The sequence below is a fragment of the Dasypus novemcinctus genome, chromosome X (assembly GCF_030445035.2).
Source record: "Dasypus novemcinctus isolate mDasNov1 chromosome X, mDasNov1.1.hap2, whole genome shotgun sequence".
NCBI lineage: Eukaryota > Metazoa > Chordata > Mammalia > Cingulata > Dasypodidae > Dasypus > Dasypus novemcinctus.
This window is the reverse complement of record NC_080704.1, coordinates 61023579-61030306: the sequence shown is the minus strand read 5'-3', so window position 1 is coordinate 61030306 and position 6728 is coordinate 61023579. Positions and strand designations below refer to the sequence as shown.

At 39.2% G+C, this 6728-nt stretch overlaps 1 protein-coding gene across 1 annotated transcript in view; it reads left to right on the top strand.

The window, feature by feature from the left end:
- The first annotated feature begins 3919 nt into the window (after positions 1–3919).
- LOC101411975 (P antigen family member 3-like) overlaps positions 3920–6728 on the top strand; it is a 38969-nt gene continuing 36160 nt past the window's right edge. The window contains exon 1 of the mRNA XM_071212942.1: positions 3920–4248. The gene's annotated coding sequence lies outside the window, so the exon portion shown is untranslated. The remainder of the gene's footprint in view (positions 4249–6728) is intronic.

The following is a 6728-nucleotide window of genomic DNA, read 5'->3' as shown; positions in this document are numbered from 1 at the left end:
TGGTGATAAATCCTTTCTCATTTCTTATTTTGTGTATTTGCATCTTCTCTCTTTTTGTCTTTGTTAGTCTCGCTAAAGGTTTGTCAATTTTGTTGATCTCAAAAAACCATCTCTTGGTCTTGTTTATCTTTTCAAGTGCTTTCTTATTTTCTATTTCATTTAGTTCTGCTCTTTCTTTGTTATTTCCTTCCTTGTACTTCTGGGGGATTACTTTGTTGTTGTTTTTTTCTAATTCCTCCAAATGTGCAGTTACTTCTTCAATTTTTGGTCTTTCTTCTTTTTTGATACATGAATTTATGGCTATAAATTTCCCTCTCAGTACTGCTTTTGCTGCATCCCATAAATTTTGGTATGTTGTGTTATCATTATCATTTGTTTCAAGGTAGCCATTGATTTCTTTTGAGATTTCCTCTTTGACCCACTGTTTTTCTAAGAGTGTGCTGTTTAATTTCCAAATCGTGGTGTGAAATCTGGGCCTCTGTCCCTTGCAAATTTCCGGCTTCACTCCACTGTGGTCAGAGATATTATTTTGTATGATTTCGATCTTTCTGAATTCATTAAGCCGTTCTTTGTGGCCTAGCATATGGTCTATTTTGGAGAATGATCCATGCGCGCTTGAGAAAAATGTATACCCTGCTGTGTTTGGGTGTAATTATCTATATATATCTATTAGATCCAGCTCCTCTAATATACTGTTCAAATGTTTTGTTTCTTTAGTGATTCTCTTTTGAGATGTTCTGCCCAGAGTTGATAGTGGTGTATTAAAATCCCCCACTATAATTGTAGATGCATCTATTCTTTCACTTAGTTTTTCCAGCGTTTGCCTCACGCATTTAGAGGTGCCCTTGTTAGGAGCATAAATATTTATGATTGTTCGATCTTCTTGACAGATTGTCCCTTTCACTAAAATGTAGTATCCTTCTCTGTCTCTCACAATTGTTTCGCATTTAAAGTCTATTTTGTCTGATATTAATATAGCTACTCCTGCCTTTTTTTGGTTATTGTTTGCTTGTATGATTGTTTTCCCGCCATTCACTTTCAACCCCATGAGTCTCTGGGTCTAAGATGTGTCTCTTGTAGACAGCATATAGATGGGTCATATTTCCTTATCCAATGTCCCAGTCTGAATCTGATGGGTGAGTTTAATCTGTTGACATTCAGTGTTATTACTTTCAAGGAATTATTTGTGTTAGCCATATTTTGATTGGAGTTGTGTTTGTCATATTTTGTTTGCTTTTTTTTTTCCCTTCTCTTTTTGTCTTTTTTGTGGCTCTTACACTCTCCTCCAACTCTGCCTGTCCTGTTTTTTCCTTTCTTCCTGCAGAACTCCCTTTAGAATTTCTTGAAGGGAAGGTTTCTTGTTGGCATTCTCTTTCATTTTCTGTTTATCTGTGAATATTTTGAACTCTCCATCATTTTTGAGTGCTAGTTTAGCTGGATAGAGTATTCTTGGATGGAAATTTTTTTCCTTTAGTACCTTGACTATATCATACCACTGCCTTCTTGCCTCCATGGTTTCAGATGAGAAATCAGCACTTAATCTTATGGAGCTTCCCTTGTATGTCATGGTTTTCTTTTCTCTTGCTGCTTTTAGAATTTTCTCTTTGTCTTGAGCGTTGGATAATTTGACCAGTATATGTCTTGGGGGGTGCCTGTTGGGGTTTATGACGATTGGGGTGCGCTGTGCTTCTTGGATATGTACTTCTGTCTCTTTCAGTAGATTTTGGAAGTTTTTAGCCATTATTTCCTGCAACACTCCTTCTGACCCCTTTCCCTTCTCTTCTCCTTCTAGAATGCCTATAATATGTATGTTTGAGCGTTTTGCATTATCATTCAGGTCCCTAAGTCCTAACTGGATTTTTTCTATCTTTTTATCGACCAATTCTACTATCTGTTTGATTTCCGATGTACTGTCTTCCACATCACTAATTCTCTGCTCTGCCTCTTCTAGTCTGCTGATATTTGCTGCAAGTGTATTTTTGATTTCTTGAACTGTGGTGTTCATTCCCATCATATCTGTTATGTTTTTGCGTATGTCTGCAATTTCCCCTCCAAGTGTTGTCTTCATGTTTTTAACCTCTTCCTTTACTTCATTAAATTTGTCGGTGATAAATGTTCTGAGATCTTTCATTACTTGTGTGAAGTTCTGCTCCCCTTCCTGATTTTTAGTTTGTTCATTGGATTCAGCCATGTTTTCTGATTACTGGTTTGGTTTGTAGATTTTTGTTGCTGTCTGGTCATCATTTTATCTTGACGGGTTTAATCAGTTCCTTAGCTCTTTTGTCTAGTCTTGTGGATTAATTAGCTGTTGTTTTTGCATAAGTGTTATATGTTCTCTTTGTCATTTTGTTCTTCTAATTTCTTATTGCTGGTTGAGTTCACTTTAAAGGAAAGTATTAGGGCCAGGGAAAGGCCATGTGTAAGCAAGGAAAAAGTGTAAAGTAGTATTGGTGATAAATATTAACAGAGCAATAATATGAGATCTGGGAGGATGGATATTAGATTCATGTAAGTTGTGTAGAGTTATAGCAGTAGGTATAGTACCTATAATGAGGTAGTTGACTGAATATGGGAGGAATATGGTATGAATTAAAAAGCTAGTATTTTCGTGAGAGAGGGAAAGAGAAAAGAAAGGTAATAGTTTCAAGAGTGGATAACAGACAGAAAAGAAAACAAAGGTATTAGAAATTAAGAGTTAGACACTTTGTGGATCAAAGAAAGGGAGGTGGAATATAGGAGAGACAGTAGATGATGGAGGATATCAAGATCTAGGGGAAAGGGGATAGTGTAGGTAGGCAAAATCAATTCACACAGAGATGAGGCAGTTAAGGATGAGGAAACCCAGCAAATGTGAGGTGTTCCCTGCAGCACCTATTGTATAATTAAGATAAAATAAAATAAGAAGAAAATGAGGGACAAGAGAGAGAGAAAAAACAGAAAAAAAAAAAAAAGAAAAGAAGAAAGAAAAAGAGGGTGGGTAAAGGGCGGGGTCCAGATAGGGAAAAGGAAAAAAAGATATACACCAACCACAACAGCAACAACAACAACAAAAAAAAAAACCCTAAATAACTGAAAAAAAAAGACTTTGGGGGGTACACTGGGAGAAAAGACTAGGGGATAATGCAATGTTAGCAATCAGGACATTAAAAAATAAATAAAAAATAAGATAAAATGAAAATAAAAACAAAACAAAATGAAACAAAAAAAAAATGCAAACGTTGAGGGCTAGGACATTCAACGACCTCAGATGGACCTCAGGGTGTGATGGATTCAGGGATGGAAAGTCTGAGATATTGAAGACTCAAGAGGTGTGAGTCTCTGGGGTGTGGGCCACCAGGGTTTAGGGGACTCAGACCTGGCAACCTCAAATCTGGTCAACAGGGAGCCTGGGAGCACCGCAGTGTAACACAGCCTTCAGGGATCCCCGCAGCTGGGTGCCAGCCCTATGGGGGAAGTCAGATCCGCAAACTGTATCTTATGTGTCTGAACCCTGCAATTCACTCACTCACTGGGGTCTATTCTGTGGATGTATCATCAATTCGGCTTCAGGACAGCTCCCACCCTGTAAGTCCCCGGACCAGCCACCTGAGGGCGCCTCTACACTGCAGCCAATTTAATGACGCAGATCAGAAGCCAGGCTCGGGGGTGGGTCTCCAGTCGGAAACGCCAACAACAGAGTCCAAAACTGAAATTCCCAAGCTTCACAAAATATTCCCCCAATCTGCTTCCAGACGTGTCCCCCCCCCCCCCCCGCCACTCCCTGTAACAGCCTCCCGTTTACGTCCCTTTATTGCCAGCAATCTAAGTCTGCTGCAGATGGGCAGCTGGTCTTGGGGGGGCGGGGCTCCAGGCGGAAGCGCTATTACTTATGTCCGCAATCCAAAATTCCCCGCTTCGCAACAAAACCCCCGTTTATCTCCCCAAATCGGTCTGCAAAGGCATCCCATCCTGTCAACCCCCTAACAGCCTGCCTAGGGCTCGCGAATTCCCCAGTACCGCAGAGCCTCCAAAAAGCGCGGCCACAGCGCCGGTTCCACGGCTCCACCCACCCCAGGAGGGAGCATCCCACACGCAGCTCTCACCTCCATGCAATGGAGTTTCAATTATATCTTATAGACTAATCCTCTCCGTTACTTTCCCACCAAATCGATGTCCAGACACTTCCTGCCCTGCAAAAATCTGGGAACAGCTTGGTCCCAGAGAACCTCCAATGCTTCCCAGCCGCTTCTTTGCAGGAGAGACTGCCAGGTAAGCTCACTCAGCCACCATCTTGCCCCGACCTTCCTGACTTTCTTTTATTCTACTATAGAACAATTGTGACTAGTAATAGAAGAAGCTTTAGCATTGATCTGGAGAAAGTGGCCACTGTAGTTGCTGAGGGCAGGGAGAGGAAAGAAGAGACATGATGTGGGGGCATTTTTGGGACTTGCAGTTGTGATAAATGACATTGCAGAGACAGATGCTGGACATTATATATCCTGCCATAACCCACTGAATGTACTGAGGGAGAGTGTAAACTACAAGGTAAACTATAAATCTTGCAGTGCAGCAGTACTCCAAAATGTATTCACCAAATGCAATAAAGGTGCCACAGTGATGAAAGAGGTTGCTGATGTGGGAAGAGATGGAGTGTGGTGTGTGGGGTATACAGGAACCTTTTATTTTTTTAATGTAACATTTTTCATGATCTATGTATCTTCCAAAAAAAAAAAAACAATTAAAAAAAGTACATGAGAAAAAATCCAGCAGGGACTTAGGTATCTTAATGACAACACAAAATGCACAAATATATGCATTATAGGCATCCCAGAAGGAGAAGAGAAGGGAAAGGGGACAGTAGGTGTGTTGGAGGAAATAATGGCTGAAAACTTCCTTATCCTATTCAGGGAGATGTATATATACATGTCCAGGTAGTGCAATGCACCTCAAACAACATAAATACCAACAGGCCTATCCTAAGACATACACTTGTCAAATTTCCAAAGCTCAAGACAAAGAGAAAATCCTTAAGGCAGCAAGAAAAGAGAAGTATCACATTCAAGGGAATCTATAAGATTAAGTGCTTATTTCTCATCTGAAACCATGGAGGCAAGAAGGCAGTCACATGATATAGTCAAGGTACTAAAAGAAAGAAGTTGCAGCCAAGAATACTGTGTCCAGTAAAGGTGGCATTTAAAAATGATGGAAAGTTCAAAATATTTACAGACAAACAGCAACTAAGAGAGTATGCCAACAAGAAACCTGCCCTTCAGGAAATAGTAAAGGTAGTTCTACAGGAGGAAAGGACAAAACAGGAGAGACAGAGTTGGAGGAGAGTTTAGGATCAACTAAAAAGACAAAAAGAGAAATAAAAACAACATATTACATACACAAGTCCAAAGAAAATATGGCCAATATATGTAATTCCTTGAGAGTTATAATACTGGATGTTTAATGGACCTGTCAAGAGACCCCAGTTGGCAGAATGGACAAGGAAATATGACCCTTCTATATGCTCTCTCCAAGAAACCCATCTTAGACCCAGGGATTCAAGGAGGATGAAAGTGAATGGCTGGAAAACAATCTTACAAACAAACAATAACTAAAGAAGGGCCAGAGTAGCTATACTAATATTGGACAAAATAAACTTCAAATGCAAAACTATAGTGAGAGACAAAGGTGGACACTACATATTAGTAAAAGGGGTAATCTTTAAAGAAAAAAGAACAATCATAAACATTTATTCACCTAAACAGTGTTCCTCCAAATATGAGGCAAACACTAGGAAAAATTAAGTGAAGGAATGGATGCCTCTACAATTATATTGGGGGACTTTAATACACCATTATCAGCATTAGACAGAACATCTCAACAGAGAATCAATAAAGAAACAAAGACTTTAAAAAGTATATTGGAGGATCTGGATCTAATATACATATAGAGAAAACTACACCCAAATACAGCAGGATATACATTCTTCTTAAGCATACATGGATCATTCTGCAAGATAGAGCACATGTTAGGCCACAGAGAAAATGTCAATGAATTCAGAAAGATTGAAATCATACAAAATAATTTCTCCGATTACAGTGGAAGGAAGCTGGAAATCTGTAAGGGCCAGAGAAACAGAGTAAGCACAAAGACATGGAAGTTAAGCAGCACACTCTTAGACAAACAGTGGGTCAAGGAGGAAAACTCAAAATAAATCAGTAACTACCCTGAAACCAATGAAAATGACAACACAACATATCAAAATTTAGGGTACCAGCAAAAACTGTACCGAGAGGGAAATTCATAGCCATAAATTCATACATCAAAAAAGAAGAACTCTAAAATTGAAGACCTAGTTGCACACTTGGAGGAATTAGTAAAAAAAACAAACTCATCTCAAAGGAAGAAGAAAGAAAAAAATAACAAAGATAAGAGCAGAGCTAAATGAAATACAATATAAGAAAGCACTAGAAAAAATAAATACCTGGTTCTTTGAAACATCAATAAAATTGACAAACCCATAGGTAGACTAAGAAAGAAAAAAAGAGTGAAGATGCAAGTACACAATATAAGAAATGAGAGAGGGGATAACACCACTGACCCCACAGAAAAAAGGGACTTATAAGAGGATAATTTGAAAAACTATATGCCCAATGAACTGGAAAGTAGGCATCTATCAGCCTTGTGGGATCTAAGCCCCCTCTCAATTTAGAGGTGGAATGGACATCACCATCCACAGGGTCCACAGAATGGAGGAA